Source organism: Toxotes jaculatrix, chromosome 14 (assembly GCF_017976425.1).
Source record: "Toxotes jaculatrix isolate fToxJac2 chromosome 14, fToxJac2.pri, whole genome shotgun sequence".
Lineage (NCBI taxonomy): Eukaryota > Metazoa > Chordata > Actinopteri > Toxotidae > Toxotes > Toxotes jaculatrix.
Window position 1 is genome coordinate 11,530,001 of NC_054407.1, and position 15,186 is coordinate 11,545,186.

Here is a 15,186-nt window from a genome sequence, read left to right on the forward strand (position 1 = left end):
CGATTTCCGCGAAGGAAAACATTTCCCCGGAGACATCTCACCTGAAAGGCAACGGCCCCTTTCTCACCCTGTACAGCTCAAAATGTGTCTGTGTGTGTGTACGTGTTTGTCAGTGTGTATGAAGTGTGAGAGTGTGTTTTTATATCCCCTTGGTATCAAGAAGAAAAGAAATTAATTCAATTCTCCAGCTCGTTAGATAGGTGAAAGCCAAATAGGGAATTTAAAACCAAGACAGCCGACGCCTCCTCGATGTACCACTGCGAATGAGATGAGCGCAAGAAAAAGTGTGATGAAAAGAAATTGAGGGGAGAAGATTGAAACGGATAAGTGCAGAGCTGCATAATATGACCACGATGTGAGCAATGGATAGATCTGGGTATCAAGGGAAGAGATGATGGACGCGGAGGACAGGAAAGTAGTGAGAGTGATGGATGAAAGAGGAGGAAGAGAGCGGGCGGGGGTGAGGGTATGGGGTAAGGGGGACACTCTGTCTCACTCTGTCACTAATGATGGAGGAAGGTCAAAGCTATTCCACAGTTGAGAGAATCGAATGATGCAAATTAGGCCTGATGCTCAGGCAGATGCCACAAGAGAGGCCCAGGATTCCTGATGCTGCTCGATTACACAAGATCGTTTAAAGCCTGAAATTGAGTATTTTGAACATCCTCGGTTTAAAAGACAAGGCGTCAAAATGTAAAATGGCCTCAGTGGCATTTTACTGACTTGAAAGGCCACGTCTGTCCACAGAAGAAAAGAAGAAAACCTGTGTAATTTGCACAGCTGAACGCAGCCTGACTGAGTGACTGACTGGTACGCGGTACAAATATATAACTGTGTGGTAAGTAAACAGTGAGAAAAGGAAGGAGTTGGGGGGAGAAAGATGGGGGAGGGGAGGAGTGTGACAGCTTTCCTTCCACGGTCTTTGAAGAGCAGCATGGTGCCGGATTCACACAGGAAGAATATGAACGTAGCTTTGACCTGAATGCATAAACTGATTGCTGTATGTGTGTGTATACACACACACACACACATATATAGATACATATATACATATAATTACATATAAATACATATATATATATATATAACATCTTGTGTAAAAATTTCAAGAAGTTGATGTAAAATCAGCCCCTTGCATATATAGTGACCTTTCACTCTCACTGAGGATGTGGTAAATAAACCATATTACCAAGAAGGATTTTCATGTACAGTGGAAATGTGCAGGTTAGATACAAGGACAGGGAGAGCAGTGGATATGCATACATGGCAGGGATGTGTACAGCAGAGTAATTGCGCTGCTTCATGGATAATAGTGACCCTGTTAGCCCAAAAGCTTATTGGCTGCCTGTTTCTCTGATTCTGCCAGCGTAGCCAATGAGAGCCACCGCTGCCGTTTCAGATGTGGGGATGAAGGGGTGGAAAGAGGGGGGAGAGAAAGACAGAGAAATAGAGGTGAAGGCGAAAAAAAAATGAGACGGAAGTGCATGACGTGGAGAGGGAAGAGAAATAGAGAGTGACAAGGATGGAGATGTGGAATAAAAGAAAGGGGATGTGGAGGAGAGAGCTGAATCCTTTGTACTGAGGAAACAAAGGCGACAATCCCTGAGCACTGATAAAACCGTTCAGCTTGTGGTTGTACAACACCAACAGAGCATATTTGTGTGTGCATGTGTGTTTGTGCTGTGCAGCCTTGTGTGTGTGTGTGTGTGTTAAAAGAGGGTGCTTCACAGGACATTAGGTGATCATCACACTTCCTGGATCTTCTTCTCACCAGAGATCTCCAGAGGAGGGTATACAAACCTTCCTCCTCTTTCTCTCTCTCACACACACAGATATACACACACGCATTTATGTATACACATATATGGTTGTGAAGGCTTTGTAAACACTGCAGAGCAAGGTGGTGAAAAGAAACAGATGAGGAGGAGGAGGCGGCGGAGGAGAGGGATCACATGGGAGGAAGTTTCTGGAAAGGTCATAAAAGCAGTTGAACAAATAATGGATGTTGGAGGAGTGAGAATAAGGTAAATGATGAAAAACAAAACAAACAAAAACACACAGGAAGGGAAAATAGATAAGAGGAGGAGATTAAGGAGAGGATGAGCCAGAGGAAGAGACAGAGCGCTTTGGGCGACTAGAAGGTTGCCAGGTTTGGGGAACACTTAGGGTTGGTCTGTTGATTGACAGCAGATCTGGAGTCACGGCTCTGTGACAGCTTCTATTAGCCTCCCAACCTACATGCACGTGTACACAAACAAAGGGAATTTCCTTTTGCATATATCATTTGTACTGTACTTTTCAAAAAAATAAAGTTACAAAGTACTTCACAAACATGTCAGGACTAAAGCAAATAAGATAATAATCGGGTCATTCAAATAATACCCCCCCCCCCCCCGGCCAACAAAGGCAATAAACAGACAAAACGCCTAGGCAATAAAATGGTGTGCTATAAATAGGCTTTGAAAAAAAAAAGATAGATTTAAAGAGTGATTTAAAATATGTCACTGATTCTGAAAGCCTCAGATCCTTGGGCAGGGAGTTCCAGAGCTGAGGGGCCTTGACTGCAAAAGCCAAGTCACCTTTAGTCTTGATCCAGGATTTAGAAATATCCTCAGGCAACAGAGCCTTGCCTGAGGATGAAGTGCTTTAAAAGTGATCAGTAAAATCTTAAAATCAATTCTAAAACTGCCTGGTAACCAGCGAAGAGAGGCTAAAACAAGGCTGATGTGATCATGTCTCCTAGGATTTGCTAAAAGCTGAGCAGCTGCATTTTGTACTAGCTAAATACAATAAATTACAATTACCTAACCGAGATGAAATAAAAGAATGGATGTCCTTCTCAAGATCAGGCCGAGAGAGAAAAAAAACCCTGATCTTTGACATACTGATAAAAATACGACAGAGCAATGTTTGTGAATTGTTTTTTAAATGAAAGGTCACTGTCAAATATCACACCCTGGTTTGAGGCTGCAGGTTTGATATTTGCAGACAAGGATCCAAGATGTTTCTGTAAAATAGGGATGGACCTTAGTAGGGCAAAGAAAATTATTTCTGCCCCAAACTATCATTTTAAAAATGTAGTATTAAGACTGGCAGAGTTACATGGTTGTCTTTTTTTTAAAAAAAAAAACAGAATTTATCAAACATCAAAAAAGTGGGTTATATTTAATATGACAGTGATCTGCAAACAGCACAAGGTCCATTAGCAGTTTCGCTGAAGCTGCTGATTGGTTCATCTTGACCTGAACTGTAGACACAACACATGAAAGGTCAGAAACCTTTTTAAGGGTCAAAAATGAACTTTCAGTCTCATGCCAGCAGAGAGAGAAGTCCTTCTTGTGCTCGGAAATGTGGAATTTTGAACATCTGCAATTCCAAGACAACTGGGCAAACTCCATCTGCTGAAGAGGTTTGTGCGATCGCTCCAGAACAGCTGCTGATGAACCTTGTGGTGAAATTGTTTTAATTGCTTTTTCCAAGGTCAAAAATCTAACTCTCAAACTCAAACATAAGAATGCAGATTAGCCCTTGTTGTTGTTTTTCCAGATTTTTGAATTACTTTGGTGTGTACAATCTCTTCATGACCCAAAGAAATGACAGCCAAAAGTATGAGCCAAAAGTTGTAATAAACCAGAATCTTCCTTTAAAACACACTAGCATAGGGATGATATAGCTGAAGCCCTGATCACATTACAGATAAATGATAGTGACATTTATCCCCTGGTACATCCTCTACTCTGGAAGAACTGGCTACCGCTGGAGGAATGTCATTATCCAGCGCTAAAACCAGATAAGAGAAACCCTTTGCTACTGATTCATCAAATGATTTTTCTCCCAAAAAGCAGCCATAAAGTGAGTGATGGTGGACAAGCTTCCCTGAGAGGATATCAGAGCAGTCTGGGTGCTTGCATTCCTAAAGGAATCTGTGGGACTCAGGCACTGAAGACACACAGAGATGATGGGACTTCTCCCTAGGGAGCATCCGGTTAAAATTCAAGGACTCTCTCCGTCTCTCCTTTTCACTCCCTCCAACACTCATCTCTCTCCCGCTCCCCCTCTTAGCGAGGTCACGGTTGAAAAGTTTCAATGATGCCCCAGGAGACCGAGAATAATCATCCAAGTGTGCGTCTGCATCTATGTGTGTGTATCCGAGCGCATGATTGACCTTATGTGCGCACAGAGCTTGTGCGTCCGTGTTTTTGTCCACGCCAAGATCATGTATAGACGTGTAGGAGGTTGACCAGCCGGTGGCCTCTGTTGCACACTTTCAGGGTTATCAGATCACCTGCCGCTCTGTCCCTGCACCATTTTGCATTCCAAACCATCTATCTGATGTGAAGTGATAAGCATCTTAGCCTCTCCCCTGTGATTTCCTCTCTCCTTAAGCATCATAAATTTCAAAATGAGAACTTGTGGGACTCGTTTCGGGGCATTCAATAACTGTCATTCCACATCTTAAATGCCAAACAGTGAATGCGAGTCAAACAGAGTGAGACGGCAAGTGCTCTGTAATGAGATCACTGGCTGTCTTTGAGGGAGAAAGCTGGTGAAATAAACTGTCTGTTACATGTTGTGCCATCAAAGCTATTCATCAGAAATCTGCAAAACAGCATTCGTAATCACCACTCACGGCATGCACTGACAAACAAGCTTCAGGATTGGTACTGGTAGATGCACACACGCCAACACTCACACATATGGACAAATGCATACACACCCCAGCCAGACACAAAGTCACAAACGCACAAATAGCGAGGCTGACTTTATCCACCGCCAATCCCATCATATCTGCTTGGTACGCAGTCCTTCTCAAGGACATAGAAGACAGAGAAGAATCTTTTCTGTCTTCATGTGATACCGAGTGAACTGGTGGGAGGAATGACAGAGAGCAAAAAGAGAGGGGGAAGAAAGAGTGAGCGCTGCAGGAAAGGCGCTGACAGCTCGCCGTACGAAAATAGCCTAAATAGTGCAGCTCCAAAATAATTCCCTTTTTCTCCCTGATCCTAATTTCAACCACAGTGGCTGAATTATTCATTCTAGACCAATGACATGCTGGGAAGGGGACAAAGAGTCATTGCTCTATTTTGATTCGCATAATAAATTCATGACTCGATGTTTAAAAGGAAGGAGAAATAGACGGAGGAGGGGGAGACAGTGGAGAGCCCAGGCCAGGTTGTGAGCGCCAGAATGTGTGAAACAAGGATGAAACAGGAAGGAGCGGAGGGAGGGAAACAGGGGATCGAGGAATAAAAGCTCTCAAATGGAAAAGCATGTAGAGGGTTTGGAGAACAATACGTTAAAACATATTCTCAGTATGAAAAAGCTCGACAGCTGACACAACATAGTAACTCAGGATCAGCCGAGACTGAGGCTGACAGGCAGTGGAGGAAACCAGAAAGGAAAAGAATGAATCAATGTTAAGCTAACTTTTTTTTTCTTCAAGTCAAGTGTAGTGTCTCTTTTAGAGTTACTCAGGCCTAAAAAACGTCATGTTAGTCCACCTTAACCTCCAAGATTCTCACAGCGTGTGTGACATGGTTTGCTATGAAGGAAAAAAAAACGTCTGGAAAATCTTAACAGCTGGAGAAAGTTATTTCAGTTCCTTTAAAAGCCTGACAGGAGAGGGTGTGAGGATGTTTTATACTTAATGGAAAAAGTTTTAAGAATGAGGACTGTCTTCTCCCTGGAGTAATAGTATCTCAGGGAAACTTGTCCAACAAGACTCGTCTGATAGTGTTTCTTATCTTCAAAAAGTCTTTTTCCAAAAACAGCTGTTGGAAAAAGCTGGGCCATCTTGTAATCAGGCCAGTACAGTGGTTCGCAGGAAACAAGGTAGCAGGTGACGTACGGAAGGAGACACAAGACAACAAAGAAGAAGAGAGGCAGCTTACCGTAGGCCTTTGTACCTCTCTAAACAAACAACAGTCGCTTTAACAAGTTGCTTAAACAAACTGAATCAGTGGACACACAGCAGCACGCAGTCAGTCATGCAAGAGCATGAGCTAATGAGCAGCTTCTATCTGCTCAGCACTCTCTTTAACTCTGTGAATTTAAATGTTCACATTAATGTGCATGAGTGCAGCTGCTGCCCTCCTTCTCCATCCCTGTTTTACCTTTCGAGCGAAACAGGAAGTTCTCCGTGGATGCAGCCTCTCTTCTCTGAGGTTTGTTTTCAAATGCTAAAAAACACCCTCACCGCCTTGCTAAAGGGCAACAAGTATCGGACCAATTTAAAACCGGAGAAGAACACAGAGGTCAACACGCAATGGAGCACATGATTCGAGACAGTTTTGTTGTATAAACGAGAAGAGAAGCCAAGCAAAGACTGATTTCGTTTTAAAGAGGCAGCTAACATTTAGCTCGACATGACCCTTAATTCTGTATACATCTACACACACTCAACTATTGGCCTCTTTATTATATATGACACATATAAAGGACAAAGCGACACATGTGTGCTGGCATCCCCAAGTGACTTCCGCATGCCTCCAGTCCTGCAGGGAGGGTGATGCACATGTGTGCCTGCGTGAATGTGTGTGTGTGTCTATGTGTGTGCATATACACACACCAATGGTGAACAGTCCCCAGGCTTCTGCAAGCCTGTTTGTGTAGCAGTGAGGCAGAAGTAATTTCTGAATCTGTGCTCCCTCAGAGCGAAATGTATGCGTGTGTGTGTGTGTTCGAGTGTGTGCGAGTGTGTGCAGAACAGGGGGTCAGTGCTGAAGGACATTACAGAAAATCTGTCCATCTACATTCACCCAAACAAATTAGTCCCACAGCAGCATGGAGGATGTTTAACATGAGAAAAAACTGAGAAAAACTACAGACATCTTACACTGACAGTCACTGCCTCTGAACATCTGCTTAAGGTCCAGCTGAAATCTGATTTCTCCCCACTTTGTTGGTAAGGAAATGTAAACTAGGATGATACTGAAACTATCATTCATCATTTTTATTTTTTCAAAGGAAGAGAAAACCTAAATTTGACATGTCTGAGAAAGTATCCAAGCTTCTGGGTGGGTATTTTCTCAGAGGTTGACTGACATTTGAGAGCTGGTGTTGCTAGGCAACAAGCTGTCAACTTCCCTGGTGCGCTGAAAGATGTCTGTAACCTACGAATGTTGATGCAACATGCTAGTTTCTCTTTTTTTCTTTTTTTTTTTTTAAACAAGCCCTCATACCATCAGGTATGTAGCATAGGATGACATAAAATGTCTGTCCCCATGAAATGTTGAATGTTGTTTTCAGAATTTAATGGACCCATCATACTGATATTAACTGATTTTAGTGCCCGGCTATATCGATTTTGGACCAGTCAGTCTGAAAAATTTGCGCTCCCCTTAGAGAACATTAATGTAGGGGGTGCTATTCAAATTAAATTAAAAAAAAAAATGATTTCTTGATTTCTTATTTAAAAAAGTGTTTTTATTTCGGTTTGACTTTAATGCAAAATAAACACATATCTTTACTCTGATGTAAAATGGCCCTTACTTTTTTTTTTGTTTTAGATCATTTTAGCTTGAAACACCAAAACATTTCTTTCCTGACCCGCTCTCTCTGTCTTTCATGGAGGGCATCACATTTTAATTTCTGCAGGGAGCAGTGAGCAGTGTTCAAGAAATGATACTTGAATCATTAAAATCCAATTTGCTGGACTGGGGCACAACACTCCATCACGGCTATCAGCTAAGCCCTCCTCTTTACATTTCAGGAAAGCATGGTTTGTATTGTGCCAGAACAAACCGCGGGATCGGAGGAGAAATCAATAGCAATACAGCATTCATTAACAGAGTCCTTACGGATCAGAAAGCTGTTCATCGACTAAGAATCACAGATGAAAGAGTGAAAGAGAAGAGAGACGAGAGGAGAAAAGTGAAGCGTACAAGTGAGACTGATTGACCTTATGTGTGTAAAGAGCTTGCTCTGCACACACACACACACACACACACACACACACACAGTGTCACTTCAGTTGTGTTCTTGCCTAGAAGTCATGCGGTTAGAGTTAATGAATAACTTCCCCCCTGCCCCAAAGGCCTGCTTTACAGATGGCATTAGATGGCAATACACACGCACAAGTTTGTACCTCCATCTTTGTGGGGACACACATTGACATAACACATTCCCTAGGCCCCTACCCTAACCTAACCTTAACCATCACAACTATTTGACTAGCCTTAACCGAACCTAAACCTAATTCAGACCTGAACCCTAAAACCAAGTCTTGACCCTCAAAACACCCATTTGAAGGTGTGAGGACCTGCCAAAATGTCCTCACTTTCCCACTGTGTCCCAGCAATTTAAAATTCACATGCAGATTTAGATGAATACCACAGGCTATCACGACAGCCACTAATATAGCGAACAGCAATTTCAAGAGTACTGTACATCTAAAATTCATTCTACAATAGGCTACCACACACACAGAAGAAGGGGAAACAAAAGAGAAAGAGAAGAAAACAAGTGAAGAAAGTGGAGCTCCTGCAACCTGCGTGTGGTCATTAATTTAGTTGCATTATTAAAACGTAAGGTGATACTATTTAACCTGAATTAACATTCAGTGAACAAACACAATGCACCTTCACTCACACTCACACTCACACACTCACACACACACACACACACACAAAGACAAAAGGTAATCTCATTGACCCGCATTAACATCTGTGCAGGGGCGGGAAGCACAGGTGAGCAGAGCCACAAACTTCATGACCCACATCAACATTTAATGAAGTCTGAGAAACACGAGTCCTTAATTCAAGCAGGACAGGTAATGAGGGGTCTGCCACATGTACACACACACACACACACACAGACGGCCTCTTATTGCAACAGGTGATGAGAGGAAGAGATCGTTAAAACACTCTCACCTTTTCCTTTGACATTTTTCATCCACTCTACTGTGCTAACATCACAATAATATTACAGATTATATTACAGATAAAATTGATAATAGTCACAGATACTATTAAAAGTCAAAAGGTTTTTTTTCTCTAGCTATAATATAAACTTCTGATAGGAATTGAACCTTTTCAAGTTTGTCTCATTTGAATAGCAATCACAGAAGTTTTGTGTGACAAAATAATTCTCAATAACTCAAAGGTCGACTTGCTAGCTTTTTCTCAGAGCCTTAACCCACATCATTCATGTCTATGAACACCGGACCAAACGCAGTTACATCGGCAACTGAGAAGGGAAGAGAAGGCAAAGTCATTGACCAGGACTCAGTGAATGTCAGTGAATGAGAGATGGATCAGGGAGGCGATTCACATCTGATGCCAGAAACCATCCTTGGACAGGATGAATCAACCACAGTTTGGTTAAAGTTGTAAATAGTAGTGATCAATTTATTTTTGAACCATCAGCTGCTGCTTGAAAACCAGTTAAATTACCTTTACTGATTGAACAGAGAATCCTAGCTTGCAACAACATAGCAATCTCTGTTCAAGGTTTAGCTTGAAGGTCAGTACATTATCTGTTTTAATGTGAGCACTGTGAGAACCAACCTGTGGATTTTTCTAAGCCAACCCTAAGCCAGTGTATTTTCATGACTCCTTTTGCTTTTGCTTGTGTAAAAGCAGTGTCATAATAATGGATGTTGGCAGAGTGTAATATTACCTGTAGTTATGTGATATTGTGGTAAAAGGCTGTTTGGCTCCAGCAGCTTATTTTTCTGCTTTTTGTGGTTGAACAAGAAACCTTATTAGGAAGGCTTCGAGTGAGGTGTCAAAGAAGTAAGAAGCTTTCTTCTGAATGAGGCAAGGCCATAGTGTAACTGTAAACAATCAAATTAAGTTTCTTCTGACAGAAAATCCTTGAAAGTCAGAAAAAAATGAGATCCTTTTAAATGAATCTCTACCTGGCTTTCAGTAATCTCTGATCATTGGAAAATGGGATGGAAAAACCTTCAAGGATTTAGTATCAGTCAGAGGGTATGATTTTTGTAATTTCAAGGAAAGATTCAATCATCACTAAATTCAATTTGAGAGTTTATTTTAAATAGATTGGGAATGACTCGAGGGACGGTCGTGTCAGACTGAATAATGAAGCAAAGCTAAATGCTAATTCATTATGAGTGTTAGGCGAGAGATACCCGGTGACCTTAAAACTTTCCTATCAGACCCATGCAGCTGATAGAGAAAGTGAGAGAGGGAAAGTGGAGGAGACAGACAGACAGACAGACAGGTAGATATAGATAGATAGATAGACAGGCGGGCAGCAACCAGGTCTGTGAGTGGAAGAATGAACAACAGAATCTGAAGGCCCAGGGGTCACGTCTGAGAAAACGCAGCCAGGAAAGTAAATTAAAGTAAGCGAAATGGAAAACGAAAGGGCAGAATGAGGGAAAAAAAAAACAGGTGTGAGAGAGAATAATTTATGGTGAGGGAGGAAGTGGAAGAGAGAGGTACAGCGAGAGGAAGAGGAGGTGGTAGGGGACGGTCAGAAGGTCGTAATAGAGCGGTGAAGGAGGCTGAGGCTGCAGAGGAGTTGTGGTTCGCACCTGCTGGTTATTTGCCCTGAGATAGAAGCCCACTTGTTCATTATTGACTGGGATCACGCCCTGCATTTTACACGTACATGTGCGACAACACCAGCGGCCAGCACCTTAAAAGCCTAATAACCTCACAAGCACACACTCAGTGGTAATATTACACACTCACTCATGCTGTTGTGCTGAATGATACTGGAAGCAAGACCATTAAATTCAGTTTTGTGAGCGACCTCTGATGCAACCACAAGCCTCTGTGCTGCAATTCCACGCTGTAATAAAGACTGGTGTTTTATTGTGTGTATTTGTGTGTGTGTGTGTGTGTGTGTGTGTGTGTGTGTGTGTGTGTGTGTGTGTGTGTGTGTGTGTGTGTGTGTGTGTGTGGGTTGGGGGGGGGGGGGCGGGGGGTTGGAGGGGGGAAGTAGCTGTGCGCCTTTTCCCTCATCCGTGTATGTTCCTCAATCACCATCCAGCAATCTAATAGCTGCAATCCTCAACGCAGGACATCCTTAAGACCCTTGGTGCATTTCTCAAGGTCAACCACCATTCTCACTCACACACACACACACACACACACACACACACACACACACACACACACACACACACACACACACACACACACACACACACACACTGAGATCAAAAGCTCCTTCAACACGCCTACATACCCCCGGTCACCTTTCCAATCAAACCCTCTCACTGTGTAGCCCTTCGCGGCTCGTTTTCTCCTCTTCTTCTGTTCTGTCCTCCAGCAGAAACATCACACTCTTATTTTTCTCCTTGAAGCCTTAACCTCCTGTGTCTTACTTTCATATCTTTGGCCATCGTTCCTTTAAGTTTTGATTACATTGTACTCAGGGGTAACAGGCAAGAAATATGAACAGTCTGAATGTCATCGAGGTTATAAACAAAACAACCACAACCAAATTTTTGTGCTCTTAAATCCCAGCTTGTTTAGGCTTCAATCGTGCACCCAGCTTAGTCGAACTTATTTGAAAAGAGAAAACAAAGGTGAATGGTGAAATTATTACCCAAACTAATCATCTATGACATGATTGAGAATGAGGTTGATTTAAGTGGTGAAGCTGAACCAAAACAGTTTGTTGTGGGTGTCAGGCTTGTTCAGATTTGTTACAGAGCCGACTGCCAACACACCATACTCATGTTTGGTGCAATAAACAGTTAAAACGTTAACATGAGTGTCCTGACTGAACAATACTTGGCATAGTTTCTCATGCAATGTGAAATTATTACCAATAGTTTGTTTGTGCACTCTTTTGATTTTACCTCATAGTAAAAGGGTTTGTAATGTGGCTGAACTGTTGGTTTGTTTGCAACCTGTGTGATTGGCTGACCCCTCATGTCTCCCCGGTGAGTATAGCGAAATGATGGCCATAACTACAAAGAATGAGACCCAGGCTATAATAAGTCAGAATTTTTTCTTTAAGATGATGCAGCAGAAGGGTTTTATAAATAAATCAAACCCTCTGCTTCCAGTGGCTATCTGTGTACCTGCCTCTCTCAGTCTCTTTCCTCACCTTCCTTCCCCGGGGGTGGCTGAAAACTACCACTTTGCCGCCGTGTCCACTCACTGGAAAGAAGACATCAGCAATCAGCACCTGTCAGCACAGAGGCCAAACATTTTCACTCACATTCTCCCATTTTGCTGCCGTCCTCCGAACTCCTTCTGTCCTGTCTATCCCTCCCTTTGACTCCTCAGATTCTTCCATTATCACCTCGATCTTCTTTGATTTAATTCACCATCCAGTCACTGTTCGCATCCTCCTCTTTCTGTTCATTATGTCCTTCTCCTCAGTAATCCTACTGTCTTATTTCCAGTCTCAGACTCCATATGTGTCTTTTCACACTACTTTACAGGCTTGACAGCAGAAAGAACAGTGATGCTACACTTCAGGTGGCTGAGCTGTCACACTGCTCCTCTAAAGGCGTTGTACTGGTGGTGGGGTTTGTTCACCTGATCTAATGCAAATAATATGTGTATTTCTGTTGGAGGTGCACTTTTGTAGTAAAGAGGTTATAAGGTGGGATCATTACCACAGACATTTCAGGAAAGGTAGTAAGACAAGGGTTTGAATGCATAAGGGAGTACAAGGACTCAGCGGGTTGCTGCTACAAGGAGAGGTTGTGATTCAGGGGGTTTCAGCTCTTTGGCAAGTCTCTCCACTCTCAGACGCCAGCAGCAAGTTCGCCCATATGCTGAGAGCGATCTGCCCGCCAGCTCTGTCTGGGTTTCTTTTTTTTTTGTTTTGTTTTCAGGAAGACGAGACTGCAAACAGCGATAAAGTTAGGAACCCAAACAAGTTAATGAGGACCAGGAAATAATGAGCTGATTGCATGATAGGAGGCATAATTCTTCTGTATACTGAAAAGCCCCTCCAGCTAATTCATTTTTACATATCTTTTCTGGATCTATGGGAGCAGCAGTAACACGAAGTGGCTCCTGTGTTCAGGCTTTGCTGAGGTCACTCTTCGCTCAGGTTCAGGCAACCATAAGAAAATGGCCATGAAATCACCACCCATCCTTCACTTTGATTGTTGAAAAAGGCAGACAGGAAACTAGCGAGCCATGCTGTCCGGAGGGGCAGAGTCAGGTAAAGGTAATTGCTTAGCAAGAGAATGAAACAGGAGATAGGATCAGGAGGAAAGGGAGAGAGGTGACAGCCTATAATTGGAAACAGAGAAAGAAGGAAGATGGTGGAAAAAGAGGATGGGGTGGGGGGGGGGGGGGTGGACGACGGAGAGAAAGATGGGCGGCTGGCTTATGCACCTCATGTAAACCTGCTGTCATGAGCCATATGCACTCTGCCACAACGTGACATAACACATGGCCACACATGTCATGTTACCACACATGGCATCCTGCAGTGCAGCATGGGTAAGCAGAGCTATACATGTCTCAGACCAGAGTGCACAAACAAGTCTTCACTTCAGCTTTTTCCAGCAGCCACACAGGTTAGCCTCTTACATTTTATTTATTTATTTTTGCTGTGCACAATTTATGGCTGAACACTCTGTCCAGGACAAATAACTTGTGAACAAAAGTTGATGTAATGAGCAATGTTTACAGTCACAGAAACAAGTGTTGAGACAAGTGTGATGTGATTTTTTAATTTGCCTGACGAGGTGAAACTTGACAACATTCCACCAGTGGAGGTTTATTTACATGCATCATCACTCTGACAGCTTACGAAACCCATTATGAAATGCCTCCAGTGGTACACAATAATGTTAATACAAGATGTAGATGGTAAGAAAGCATGACCAAGCCCACACATACGCACACACACACACACAGTGACACACACATTATCTCTCCTCTACGTCCTCCTTCCTTTGCTGCAAGTATCTGAGGGCAAGTAGGGAGACTTGTCAGGGTGGGTAGTCATCAACCCTGAAGATCCGCAAACACGCACTGTTGTGTTTCAAGTGTGTCGGTGGCTCTATTGGTAAAACCACAGCAACCACTGAGGACAAAATGTACATGTCTGTGTGTGTGTGTGTGTGTGAGTGTGTGTAGTATAAGTGGACTTACCCAGGACTGAAGCGTGGTCCTTGATGCCTCCTCATCTGTCCAGCTGTTTGCAAATGTGAATTTTCCTCTCCTCTTGGTCCACAAGTTGCCGACACCGCTCCACACGTGCCAGCCCTCCACTCCTCAGGTCCCCCTCAGTCTGTCTCCCTCTCAGACTCTGGCATCAGCAGCTGTACCAAACCTGCCACTCGGCCCCCCTCTTCTCTCTCCTTCTCCCTCCCTCCCTCCTCCCTCCGGCAGGCTCGGGTGTACACACCTCCTTTCACTCTTTGTTGGTTATTGTCCCCCAAAAAATGATCCAGGCTTTCACAGGAGGGGGGCTCATTTGAGATTTTCCTCTCCTTCAGACAGTGATCCTCAGCGGGTCAGGGCGCCCTCCATCTCCCCCGGGGTGGATGTGGGATTATGAGAGAGGAGAAGGAGGATGGGGAAGAAGCGTGCTGTTGCTGTAGCTGTTGCCTCTGCCTCCTTCAGTGTGATCGCGTCTCTCTCGCTTAGCATGCTTTTCATCTCTCTCTCTCTCTCTCTCTCTCGTTATCTCTCACTACTTCCCCTCCCTCCCTTCTCTCAGTCACTGTCTATCTGCTGCTGCTCCGGCTGTTTGGACTTACAATTCAGTGAGCTGCCGGGCGTGCGGCTTAGGGAGTCTCTCTAAAGAGCCAGGCAGGGAGAAAAACGAAGAGACTGGGAGCAGAGATCTGAAGATGGAGAAATAGAAGGGAGGGACATAATTGTATTTTGAGCGTGGGAAAGAGAACTAATGGTAATAATAATAATAATAATAATAATGACTCAAAAACAAGTAATGGAGCGCTTTACAGATCACTGTACATTTGTGAAGCATGTGCAGTGGAATAAAATATATACTAATATGGTTTAATAAAACAATTTAACAGATGAAATTAATAGATCAATGAAGGGTTGTCAGGAAAGGTAAGGTCAACATTCACCTCAGTTTTGAAAGTATTTCAAGAATTTCCAAGAATTTTCCATTCTTGATTCTCACTTTATCATGTAAAGATGATATTTGTGGGATCGTCTTCCAGTTACTGCTACCTTGGATCACTTACTATAGAAAAGTTTGCAATAATTCAGTAATTCAAAAGTTTTATATCAGTTATATTTGTCTATGTACACGTTA

The 15,186-nt window shown here is 43.1% G+C and overlaps 1 protein-coding gene across 1 annotated transcript in view; it reads right to left on the minus strand.

Moving 5' to 3' along the window:
- Positions 1 to 14,175, minus strand: part of LOC121193189 (leucine-rich repeat and immunoglobulin-like domain-containing nogo receptor-interacting protein 3) — a 29,596-nt gene extending 15,421 nt beyond the window's left edge. The window contains exon 1 of the mRNA XM_041055386.1: positions 14,046 to 14,175. The gene's annotated coding sequence lies outside the window, so the exon portion shown is untranslated. The remainder of the gene's footprint in view (positions 1 to 14,045) is intronic.
- Between the last annotated feature and the right edge of the window lie 1,011 nt (positions 14,176 to 15,186).